This window comes from Pecten maximus, chromosome 2, assembly GCF_902652985.1.
Source record: "Pecten maximus chromosome 2, xPecMax1.1, whole genome shotgun sequence".
NCBI classification, from domain to species: Eukaryota; Metazoa; Mollusca; class Bivalvia; order Pectinida; family Pectinidae; genus Pecten; species Pecten maximus.
Window position 1 is genome coordinate 28,000,301 of NC_047016.1, and position 13,968 is coordinate 28,014,268.

Consider the following 13,968-nt stretch of genomic DNA (forward strand, 5'->3'; position numbering starts at 1 on the left):
ACAATACATTAAAATATCTACCATTTGTCATTTTCTAATTGATCAAAAATGGCTTTCTATTGCAAATTGAAAAAAAAAAAACATAACACTGTATATTTACATGTCTGAAAAAGCAAAAACCAATAAACATAGTTGTTACATATTTGCCTTTTTATTATTATAAGTAGTATTTGTCATTTATACATGTACCGCTTTCCATGTCAACTATCACATTACATCAGATTGATGTTTTATATTCGTGCGACACTATTTAACTTCGTTCGAGTCATTGAAATACACACATAACTAGGCCGTTTGTTTCTTGAGCACAAGCAAATGTTTAAGAGTGACAATGTAATCCAATTCCCGTTTTCATAAACGTTAAATAGGTATCCAAATTGAATAAAAAGCTTTAAAAGTTTTTTTTTAAATTGCGTAAACAAAATGCTCTTGATAAAATACAATGATAACAAACCCAGAAGTAAGCGCCTTCTGCTTCATCGACGACGCCCTCCATACAAATCTAGGTCACATCGACGACGCCCTCCATACAAATATAGGTCACATCGACGACACCCTCATACAAATCTAGGTCACATCGACGACGCCCTCTATACAAATCTAGGTCACATCGACGACGCCCTCCATACAAATATAGGTCACATCGACGACACCCTCCATACAAATATAGGTCACATCGACGACACCCTCCATACAAATCTAGGTCACATCGACGACGCCGTCCATACAAATCTAGGCAAAGTAACAATCATCTACTTTGCAAGTGTCCTTATTCAACATACTGAAGAATATGGCAGGGAAGGGCTTGGACTGTTGTATGTGCAGTGGTGTATGAGTATGGGTATGTATATGTATAATGATTTATATTTTAGCGATGATACAGCTGTTTCTAAATATTCAACCGTATCACTCTCCAGTGTTGCCGGAAAGATAATCCAGTTTCTATTTGTTCTATAAAAAATAAAGTGATGTAAGAACGAATTTGATAGGATAGAGGATTTAGCGATCAGGGGGTTTGTGATCTTATTCAACAAGACAAGGCATGCGCCTGTTCTACGGTCTGATAATCTTCTCCAGTTTAAACTGACTAGTCTACCATGTTTGCTATGCAACGCCAGTTTTGATTGGTTTAAAACCATGTATTATTTTCCAATAATACACGCTCGTGAGTCAAGGCTGTTACAATTTTATATATATAATATTCACACACTTTATGTAAGGTTACTATAGCCGAGTGGGCTAATGGGGTAGTCTTTTGTTCAATTTTTATCACGACGCGAGTTCGAATCCTACTAGGCCCCTTCCTTTTTTTTTCTTTTCTTTTTTTTATCCCTTTTTTAATTTTCAAAATCAATGCCATATGATAGATGCTCTTGATCGTAGTACTGTAGTGTCTGTAAAGAAATGTATATTTCATCAACAAATAATGCAATACTCAAGAAATAAATTACAAGGTTTTCCCGGGGTTTCTTTGCTGTTTTTCTATTAGAAAGAGGTCGATCTCAGAACTAAACAGTACATGGTAGAATAGAAATAATCAACTTTGACTCGTGTATTGTTGCAGGATATACAACTCAGACTCGGATATTTTGCAATTTTAATTAATAACTCAGGCCTGCGGCCTTCGTTATCAATTTAATTGCAAAATATCCTCGTCCTCGTTGTATATCCTGCAACAATACACGAATCATCGTTAATTATTTCTTAAGTATACATCGGACTTCATATCGGATAAGAAAATAATATACATGTACATGTACCTACACGTGATATCATGAGGCCGACCATTAAACTTCCCCGTGGTCTTTTCGTTGTTAATTTCCCCGTCAGTATCAACAACATGTATTTTATTACAAAAGTCAAACCAATTACCGTATTTACAAAAGTCTTTGATATGTGTAAAATAAACAAGTACCTTTGTTTACTACAGGGGATATCTTTCCATCGCTTCATTTTTTATTATTATTTTTTTATTATAATTTTTTTTATTTATTTATTTTTTTTTTTTATTTTTTTCATAAATATATAAATATTTTATTAAATTGTTTCATTCATTTGTCTTTTGTTCTGTTTTGTTTGTCTTTTTTTCGTTTGTAAAACTAACATAATCGCTCTGTTTACTGTCATCTAGAAGGCGTTGTGCAATGTGTGTTCTGTATGACATGCTAGAACAGATACATTATCTTACTTAATACAAGAAATACACAGGATGGAAACGTTTTATGTAATTAGATCTTTATTTGTTGACAACATTGTAATTATCGAGGGAATTTCAGGTTTTCTGTAAAGAAAGCATATTGATATATTAATATGAAATAACGTATATACATGTATATCACAGCGTCATTAGAATATGCTCTTTTGATGGAAATATAAATATATACCAAACATTTGCTAGAGTTTCAGTAAATTCTTACATATCAAGCTTAAGCATAAAGACACCAATACACACTCAAATACACAATCCAAACTATTCATTTTTAGGATACCTAGCCATTTACATTTAATATTATCAATCCATCTTAATATATACATATATTTGAATCCCAGTATTCAGAAAAATAAGATACGTACTCGTCTAAAACATGAAAAATACATATTGGCAATTCTGTTAGGCGTTAGGATCACAAGTGTTTTGGTTGCACCCGGGTTCTGAACAGCAGTGTCCACACAAAACCTCCTTGTGGGGATACGGGTAAATCCAGTCATGTGTGTGGGGGTCAAAGTTGGCCGTGTGTATGCAGGCCTTAAGTAACAAAATAAGCAAAATAAAATGATATGCATCAAGAAATAATTTTCAATAAGTAATCGTGCACACTATTATGTTAATACCTTATGAGTTACCATATTATAGTGGATATGCTGTCGGGCTTGATATAAATAATACAAAAAGCTTTCTATATGTTCGCTTGATTGTGTTACTACCATCTGTTAATATCTCAATTGGTGAGCTTCCGTTTTCATTCGGTTGAAAACGACCGTGAGTTGCGGTAGTGCCAGTGTGAAAATACTGAGTTTAAAAAAAAAAAAATTATTATTAAACCGAATAGTCTTTTCCGTGAGGATCATATTAACACATGAACATCGTAGACATAATGAATGTCCTTTGGCGCATTCGTTATGTTCACCCTAGACATCTCACCCAAATGGAGAGGACACGACCGAGATCAACAAGATGTTTTTGCGGTTAAGATGCTTGTTTATTTTGAAGTGTAATATTTCAGGTACAAATCGTGCAGACCCGCAGCTTTAAAAGTCTGTCATGGCTCGTCTAAAAGCAACATAAAATTGCCACAAGCAAATAGATCAGGTACATGGACATGTGTGGGCGGCCACTGGATATTTGTTCTTACTCCCAGTAAATGTGTGGTGTTGAAATTTGTTCCGAGAACAGCGTTTTGGGTCGGTTGTCTCTGTGTTTAAGCGAAATTTTCATCCCTGTGTCAAAAATATCCGTCTCAACAACCAATTCACAAGTTAACCATTTAGCTAAGAGTTATGTCCCTTGGCACAGTACAGACAGGAGAGCGGTATTTATTGAATAATTGTAGAATTGGTGAAGGATTATGAAAAGTAAAGAATGAAATTGATATATCCGGAATTCTTACTTATTACGTGAATACTTACTATTTCAAATGGATGCAACGTTACATTCTGTATTGAATTAACGTTTCGATAGGAATGTATTTTATGCTAATTGTTTTTAGCTATTTCGCTCTTAAAATGTATTGTTATAGTAAGTTAAAGGATATTACTCCGTGTGAGGCACATCCTAGATGGTAGTACGTATTCCCGTCTGGTCCAGTATAGTGGGTGGTGAAACATTGCTGGAAAATAACACATATACATGTATATTGTCTTTAAATATTCGTTATTCTGATGTAATTAAAACAAGGGTTAACGTAGATTGCTTAGTACATGTGAATTCTAATTACAAAGGACTTTTATGATGTATAACTGTCACCATGATTCCTTAGACTCATTTGCAGACTGAGGTTGGCGAAAAGTATAAAGAAACTTCTTTATCACATAATTGACCTACTACATATGATATCCTGTGAATTTGCTCATTTAATAAGTTTTGAATATGTCACTAGTGTAATACCATACCCTGAAATGTTTTCCTTATCCAATCAAAAAGTAAATTTACTGAGTTATGTGATAAAAAGTATCTTAATGTTTTCATTTTGTATGAGATTTTACGAAATTTGTCTATATGATATACATTTGGTCATAATAATCTTTGTTTGTCGTGTTTATATACAGAAGAGTTGAACTGTAGATGTTTTTATCCTCCAACTTGTATCCGCATTAACGGAATACGGCCACCACACATACATGTATTGTCGCTGTATTCGACTCTTCCAGTGAAACTACGTTTAAAAAGGCGAAAATGTTTGGAACATTATTGATATTGTTTTACTTAAAATGCTTATTCTGGATAACATTTTTGGGAAAATAGAATAATAGAATACATAATCTGTGTCTTAAAATATAAGCTATAGTTTTGGTTCGGGGCAGAAAGACAAAAGGGGCTCGCCAAGGCTCTCCACTTTTGTGTTTCTTTACCCTCGCCAAATAAAGATTATAATTTAAGACATTGAATTGCTATAGATACCTTCCCATGTGGACAGGACTCTATGTCCGTGCAGCTGTGTGGTGAGGTGGCATGGAAACAGTTGTAACAATGGTGGTCGTTATGGTGTTGGGTCCATACCGTACCTGTAATTCACGTTAAGGACTATCACTTTATTATTATCATTATTTACTTATAAATGTCTTAAACATATCAAAAAGACACATACATACATGCATGCATGCATGCATGCATGCATACATACATACATACATACATACATACATACATACATACATACATACATACATACACTTGTCGAATCAGTTAATCAAATTGTGTCATTTGAATTTAAAATATATGCGAGTTTCTTAACATGTAAATGTTTTATCTTATCAAACATGTATTTGAAATAAAGTTTATCTTCTTCTCGATCACATTACTCTGAAAGAAATAGCGTTCCCAACTTTTTTTGACGCCATCTCCTTAAATTTTTTGAATAATAATAAAAAAAACATTATCTTGCAACTGTTACATACCCATGTAAAGTTGTCCTCTTTTTTAACAAAGGATGAGTTATCGAATTAGCCATAACAGGAATAAATGATTTGGTAGCACCTAATGACACCAGGTTGAATTGTTGTGCCAGCGATAAGACGCAAGGTTGCCTTGATGTTGCAATTCACGTATACAATGTGCTTGATGACCTCTTATATATATGAACGCTTTGTACATATCAAATCATATCTGTCAATGATCTATAATACATGTATCTCACATCATTTTGTTTTAAAGAAAGTTTCACATGAAATTTCATTACTGTTTTTCGGTTGTTCTAATACCAGTAAGTGTCACAATGCATTGTTCGAGGTGGTAATATCCTATTAACGGCACATAACCCAATCATACGCTTATTTCAGTTTACTAGTGTAGTTGTATGCACTAATAGACAGATTGCTAAAATTGTGTCCGGATTAGTGCTTATATATAATTATCTCACACGAGTGTTAAAAGAATATCTGATACATTGAACGAATTCATATGAAACGAACTAGAGTTTAATCAATTTAATTATTACATGAACACGAATGTTTATATATAACGCGATGTACAAACTTATACATGTACATCTGTACTTTTCCTTTACTGTATATACGACAGCTGGAAGCGACATTTTTGACACTAACGCGTGACATCATCAATTTTTTATTATCAAAATAATATTAGAATAAGAATCACGACAGAGCAGGTGATATATGATATATGGCTAATTGGAAAACATACTTAAAATATTAAGTCTGGTCATCCGGGACTGTATAGACATTCAAAAGATAATCTTCTCAATGAAAATATTCCATATAAAACAATCCCTTTACCAAAAAATAACAGTATAAACGTTCGACTATAATTATAGATATTTGCTAAATTGAAATACTGCTTACCAACCAGAACCACAAACAGCACACAAGTTAAGATCGGAGACATTTTCAGTAATGGGAACAAAGCAGTCTTATCGCCTTATCAACAATAGAGAAGTGCCTACGTAGTTCACAGCCTTCTTCCTTATATCACGATTCCATTGATGGATATCTACTGATAACATAACGAAAAAAACACACAGGACTTTCAATGATTAGAGTTGATAAAGACAATGCACAAGTTTTCTAGTCGTCATCATAAATAGTTTCAACTATGCTGTTTCTTTGTGCATTATGGGATTATCTATTTCAGTTGGCGATAAGATTTTTGATCCACTTAATGCTCGTTATGTATGGTGGTTTCACTTTCACTACCCATGCTATCTTTTTGAGAACGTGTTATTTTCTCGGTGTCATATATATTTATATATTCAGTGAGAAGGTAAATCGAATAAGGAGAAGGCGACACCTTCCGGAAAACCTAATGTGTCTCACACTTTACGTTTATGCAGTAGTTGCTCTGTAGATCTACGTATATTTAGAGTGTAACATTGTTGTATCGATCTTGAATTCAAAATACTGCTTTGTCGGAACAACTGTATTGTGTTGGTATTCTCTTTAGGTAATCTATAACAAATAAATTAAGGTAAACGTAATTATATTTCCAACATGACACATTCTTATCGTAAGTGTACGCAACGTCCCGGACAAATGATAAGATACAACACAAAAATGGTGTACAAACTAACACAATCTCACGATGTTTTCAGCTTTTAAACATCTGATCAAGACCATGTCAGCAATTTATTAAAATCACTCTTGATGCCAGTAGGATGTTTTTAGAGGTCATCGTTATGTTTAAAACTACTAATGTAAACGTTGAGGAATTTTGAACAATGCATTATTGCTATCTATTAAGTTATCTTCTAAACTCCATTGTCTATACATCATTATCTGTCCCGTAATATGTTGTCATCTTGATCAGTCGATTTCTCGTAGTCATTGGAATACTTATATTTATTTCATCATTTCTATTTCATACTAACAAAGCATACAAAATAACATGTTGTATGCTTTATCATACAAAACAACATAGAATACAAACATGATTCTAAATCGATAAAACGATGGACAAAATGATCAAAATTCTGAAGACCCTTAAAAAGCAAATAAGACCAGACGTCCCGATGGAGTAACCATCTTCTGCTGAAACATTATGTTATACAACCACTTCCTAATCCATTGTACCACTTCATTATACAGCTGTAGCATACGACACCTGTATGATTAGAGTAAGTACAACTTAGTTATATCACAAACATTCTTCCTTGAGGCGCTATTCACATGAATGGTTTGTCTCTTGCACAAACACTTAGATATAGCATATTAGATAAATTGCAGGCAAATATGTGTACTATTATTTTACTTTATTATTGAACCAGATATAATTTTCTGCTTGCTGACTGTCTGGCTAATGGTTTCTTTCTTCTACACCTTTTTATATATGCAAACGCGATTTTATCGATTTCCTATTTAAAGATCATATATCTTTTTAAGTAACATAGTTTATGTTTAATGTTTTGTCATGATGATGAATCTGGCTTTTTCAATCTAATCGGGTGATGATCTTGCGACAAATTCAAAATTAACTACTTTGCAATCCAAGTGACTAACTAAAGCAATATATTTCCCTGGTAATACCCTTATCAACACTGAAGGATGTCTTATCACAAAAACACCCACTACAGATACATAGATCGCTCCGAATACGGACCCTACTACCACCACAACCAACGACACTGCCATCAACACATTCACCACTACATAACAAGTACATTTTTTTACATTTCCTTTTGCGATAGGAAGTCAGATGTTTCGGTGCTTATTGATGTCTAGTGGTTTCGTTGTCACCATCCTGAGATCTCGACTTACCCCAGACTGGTGTTTTTCGACCAGACAAATTTCATATAACATTTATAAATCAGGTAAATCTTAGAAAACAAAAATGATATTTGTCTACTTTGACAAATAAAACAGTTTCAGTTACTGCCGTATAAAAACATATCTCACAAAAATAGTTTTGATATGAAATTATGGATATGGTTAATTGAAACGTCAGTGTCCATTCTTTGATTCAATACGTTTTTACAATGAGTTGGAGTATCTGATCACCAAACTCCTATCTTGTTGGCGCAAAACGTAACTTACTAATACTTCCTTACATGGCAACAATAGACAAAAGATAATCACCGCCGCGTGACCTATTGTTAATTAACGAGGAACTAATACTGACAGTGTCACCAACAATGAAACCGGTTTTAACCCTTATTCTCTGAATGAATGTCGATGATTGACATATGTTTAGAAGTTAACAGTACAATTCTAACTATGCGGAAACTTATACAATCCTCCTTTCTTTTATTCATTATGATTATTTTCGACAATTTCCGCATTCAAATTGAATAACAGATTATGATTTCATCATTACAAATACCTCTATGGTATAGAGATGTGACAGTAACAAAGGACCATTGTAGGCTTAAATGTCAACTCACATGATTAAAGAATAGATCGCTAATGGCACATTACTATTATCATACATATCCGTTTTGTCACCTTTGTGGGAATTTCTTGTCTCATTCAAGGGCGTTACATACCTTACACATCTAATGACCCACTAATTGACTGGCTTTCTCCTTATGTCATTGTGAAATAGTTTTTTAAGTAGATTTGTTTTTGTTAAAAAAAATCAAACAATTGAGTCCGTTATACATGTTGACAAAGGATTACACACACACTACAGATGCATTAAGGTTATTAGCCTACTATGAACCTGAGGTCAATAGTAGGTTGTTTATTATCTCTCCTATGATAAACCTCGCTTGGCTTCGTAGCTGTATACCTCATCTAACTATGGCGGTCTTTTATCGTTAAATTATTTTTGTCCCGTCAAAACCACTCTTGGTTCCCATACTTTGTATTTGTACTGTTTAGTTTTTATTATTACTGAATCTAATATTTATTGCGATAAAATTCTACGAAATCGGAAGTATTATTATTTGAACAGTTTTATGCAAACAGTTTTGTCACGATACCGAGAAGTTAGAAAATATCTAGAACTTAAATTGCTTGAATAATTCTGCGAATAAATGTGCAAGCAAGCAGTCTATGATGGGAGTACGGAAGCGTATTAGGGCCACATTTAAACTTTTTTTTATTTTTAATTTCCACACTTTAGTGTTTATGCCCCTGTCACACTTGACCGGATTGGTGTACCGGACATCAACGGATATAAATTTTTGTTATCCGGTGGTATACGGTGGCAAAGTTGTCAGTCCGGTAGAACAATCCAAACTGACGACGTACTTGCACCGAATATGGAACGGATAAAACGTACCAATAACGAACATGTAACGTACGGCTACCGTACTACCAACCGGGTGTCTCCGAATGAGTAACGAACAACAAACGAACATGAACCGGTGAATCAGGACGTGTACAGGATGCATTCCGGACAAACCGAACACCTAACGGACATTAACGCGCGCGTGCAGAAAAAAACAAGATATATGCATTTCTCCGCAGTTCTACCATGAGTTGGCCATATAGACCGAACTGCCTTCGTCTTTCCGGGCTCAGCCATGACCTCGACCAATAACGTCTTCGCTGTTGCCTGTGGTGCCTTCTTCTCCTGTGGGAAAGGTACTGGTGAAGGTCTATCTGAACATTGTTCATATGCATTTCTGCCTGCAGCAAGGCGGCCCTAAACTGCACAGAAACTTTAGTCTGACATTCCATGCTGACAACTGTCTGTGAATCTAATTTGGAAGCTTCCAAGAACCTTTTTATATGCCTGCGATAATTAATCAGTTTCTGTCGGTAGTCAGTTCCTCCCCCTGTAGGTATCCTGTAGGTATTCTGTATTCATCCGTTCTGTGCGTGTTATCCGTTTTCAATCCGTTTGTCTATTCGTCGTGTCCGGTGTTAATCCTGCAAGCATCCTGTGTTTGTCCGTTATGTGTTCGTTATGTGTCCGCTGAAGGTCCGGTTTATGCGTGGCGTATGCGTTCAAGTTCCATCAACGGAGTGGGTAACGCATGCCCCCCGTACACCTACCGCATATAAACGAACAATGACAGGATATATACAGGATAAAACGGACATGCACAGGACAGCCAACGAATATTCTTATCCGTTACTGTCCGTTTCAAGTTTTGTGCATGCACAAAACTTTCCAACGGATACCACCGGACGCACCGTACATCACCTGACATGAAACGAATGAACCGAACATAAAACGGACATAAAACGGATATTGACGAACATCACCGGATGTCCAAAAATGTTATCCGTTTCACGTCCGGTGGCCTAATCCGGTAAAGTGTGACAGGGGCATAATACATTTAAGTGTATAATTTACAGATTAAAGTGTAATATTTACAGATGAAAGTGTATAATTTACAAATTAAAGTGTAAAATTTACAGATTAAAGTGTAAATTTTCCCCATTACAGTGTCAAATTTACAGATTAAAGTGTATAAGTTACACACTAAAGTGTGGATATTAAAAATAAAAAAAAGTTTAAAGTGGCCCTAATACGTTTCCGTAGGGAGTACACTCCAGGTGTTTTGAGTTTTTGCTCCACCACATAAAAATATATTCAAGTTAATCCTTATCATGTAATTTTCTGTACACAATCTCTTTGCAATCTAATTTCTTTGATGGGCTGTGTTTCTCTGATCATTAAAAATTATTACGCCGCAGTATCAAACACAGGTGATAAACTGCGATATCATGTTTTACGTTTTGGGCTGACAAGATTGTTCAAGCCAATAAAGATTTAATTATATACTTATCACAATACATAAGAGGCCGTTAATTTTTTCAGGCTCATTTTGTTTATCCTATCTTTGGATTTCCATACATTTTTGGCCACGAGCATCACTAAATATTCCTAAAACGGAAGTTAAATTTTACACCTCAATTCATTATAAGACATGCATTGTTTCTATTACCAAATTGATATTTAAAGACACCATTTCCTTGCGTAACTTTAGTATAATATTTTGGGACTATCTTGTGAAATGTTCTGCAGGTAGTCCCTGAGAAAATGCCGTAACAACGCAAGTCTGATACTTCAAAATATGCAATAGTCAAAATAATATTACTTTTTTTTGTAACATCTACCTCTGGAACGTGCTAGAATTCCCCCCTAACTCTAAAACGGGCTAGCATACAAATGTACCTCATTCGCTCTTAGTTGGGCTATCATAGCTTCCTAACTCTAAAAAGGGTTAGCATAGCTATATTACTCTGAACAGGAATAAAATAGCTCAATAACTCTTAAACGGAATAAAATAGCTCTCTAACTCTAAAACGGAATAAAATAACTCTCTAACTCTAAAATGTGCTGTCGTAGCTCCCTACCTTTAGCACAGGCTATCGTAGCTCCCTAACTTTAGAACGGGCTAGCATCACTCCCTAAGTCTAGAACGGGCTAGCATAGCTTCGTAACTTTAGAACGGGCTAGCATCGCTCCCTAACTCTAGAACGGGCTAGCATCGCTCCCTCACTTTAGAACGGGCTAGCATCGCTCCCGAACTCTAGAACGGGCTAGCATAGCTTCCTAACTCTAAAACGGGTTAACATAGTCCCTTTTCTCTAGAATGGGCTATCATAGCTCCCTCGCTCTAAAACGGGGCATAATTTAAACATCTAATGACGGTTTTATTATATGATACAGTAGTAAGACCCTATAAAAGTCCTAGTCCTGGTCAGGAAGTATCAACATTTCTACAGTATCGACCAGCATATGAGGTATCAACTTCGCTAGCCAAGAGTGTTCAATACGATACTCTCCTGAATAGGAGAGTATCGTATTGAACACCCTTGGCTAGCGAAGTTGATGAGGTATATACTTTAGGAGTCTAACCAGTTATAAAGTTGGCGGACCATTTGTGTATAGGTATATCAGTCTCAAAGTAATAAGCCATGATGGATTCCTACGTATTCAACACTGATAAAGCAAGTTATACAATATGATCATCATTTCATTCTCTCTCCTTTGAACAATGCACTTTTTTTCTTATATCGATATACGTTGGACTTTGGTTAAGAATCCATTAGTTTTGCTATTGTGTGTTAATATCATAGGCATTCTCATTATTTACACTATGAATGTATATAAGCGAAACATTTGTTCATACTTTTTCACTTTTTTAGAGATCATGTATGCTCACTTTGAAAGATCACAATAAACAGAAAGTGTTTCATTTATAACATTCTTTAAAAAAATAGTATAAAACTTCTTTTAGGTTGAATATACAGTACAATATCTATTTCCTTGTAATATACAACAGGCATTTATCAAAATGTGTTCAATGTACTTTATGATGCTGAAACATGATATGTTTGTTTACAACTTGATTTTACTAAATTTGTAACATTTTTCCTTTCAATATATAATCGACTTTAAATTGCAATGATCATTAAAGTTTCATATCAATGTACAAATCCAATTGCTGCCCGTTCAATTCTGTAATTCTCCGTTTCATTTCATAATAATTTCCTGTTCGCTCTTTATACCCAGTGTTTACATATCTGTCGTAGTTTAAATCACACCTGTACAATGTAGGTCAATATTGTCTTACACTCGTGGCATGCCCCAGGTACACTCAACCTTCCTGGTCTACCTCCGTGTGTGTGTGTGTATGAGGTGTATGACACACACTAACTATGTGACCTGGTTAGACGCTAATGCATCAGACTGGTTACCTGAGGTTGCCCCTGAGTTTTCATACTTCTGATTTTATTCACAAATTGGATGATAAACATCGTTCGTAATCCTGTTGCATTTTCTCTTTATTCTGTGATATAATGATGAGATGTTACATATGTTATGATACATTATATGACATCATTTCAGATAGTTTCCCGATACTCCAAATCATTTTTCTGTGTAAATACAAATATGCATATATGTTGATATATAATTTTTAGATATGACTAGAAATATATTCAAACACAGTATTGAATACCCTCATACTCACTTATTTATGAGCTGGAGCATACGACTTTAATATCTTGTCTAGGCAAACAATGTATTGTCTATGAAATCTTATTATTTTTTCTTTTTTTTTTCTTTTTTTTTTTCTTTATCATAATACGACTTTCAACAGAAGTACCATGATACATGAACTACCGATCAAACTTTCTTGAGTTCAAGGCATGAATAATTCTTCAAAAATGCAGTAGTTTGGCAGTTCGGAGTGACGTGTGATAGCCTTCACAATTCATCCTAAACTATTACGTTTCGGTAATGCTGGATAAAGATTGGACGCTACATCCAGGACGACCGGGTGGAGTATCATTCACCGCTTAACACTCACTTCCGGGATATCTAAACCGATAAATACTTGAACGACTTGGGTGTTGTACAGTTCAGCAAACGACTGTTAATAGATAATCAAAACTCTCCAAAACCGAAAGCGAAATCAACTCAAAGTGATCCGGAAGAGAATCCATAAGCGATTCCATATTCAAGTTTCACGCTTATGGACAATCATAATTGTGTCTAATAGTTGCGGTAGGATATAATACTTTAAGGTATGGTAAATATATCAACAATCCAAAACACTGTAAATTATCCGAGAGGTGAAATTTGGAGGAAGATTAAATATGTCTTAAGAATCAATCGGATGATGAGATACATAAATTAGCGGATAAAATCTGTACAAAAAGAAATATTTTTCAATAAACTTAGTATGTTTCACAGTATATTCTTTTTAAATTAGTACAACAGGAATACAATACTGAAATATGCATTTGACAATTTGGACGAGCAAGACTTTATCTCATCAAACACAAATCAAGAATTAACAAGAAATGTATATTAATGTTTTAATGTTGTTTACTACTGATGATAAAGGTGTGGTATACTTCCCTAAAATAAGGACATATCAAATTGTTTCCTGG

At 34.6% G+C, this 13,968-nt stretch overlaps 1 long non-coding RNA gene across 1 annotated transcript; it reads right to left on the minus strand.

Moving 5' to 3' along the window:
* Positions 1 to 2,218: 2,218 nt before the first annotated feature.
* Positions 2,219 to 6,119, minus strand: LOC117341368. Its single transcript, XR_004535617.1, has 5 exons — positions 6,019 to 6,119; positions 4,619 to 4,722; positions 3,756 to 3,827; positions 2,575 to 2,746; positions 2,219 to 2,281 (listed from the first exon to the last, which is right to left on the minus strand). It is a non-coding gene; the product is annotated as an uncharacterized LOC117341368 (long non-coding RNA).
* Between the last annotated feature and the right edge of the window lie 7,849 nt (positions 6,120 to 13,968).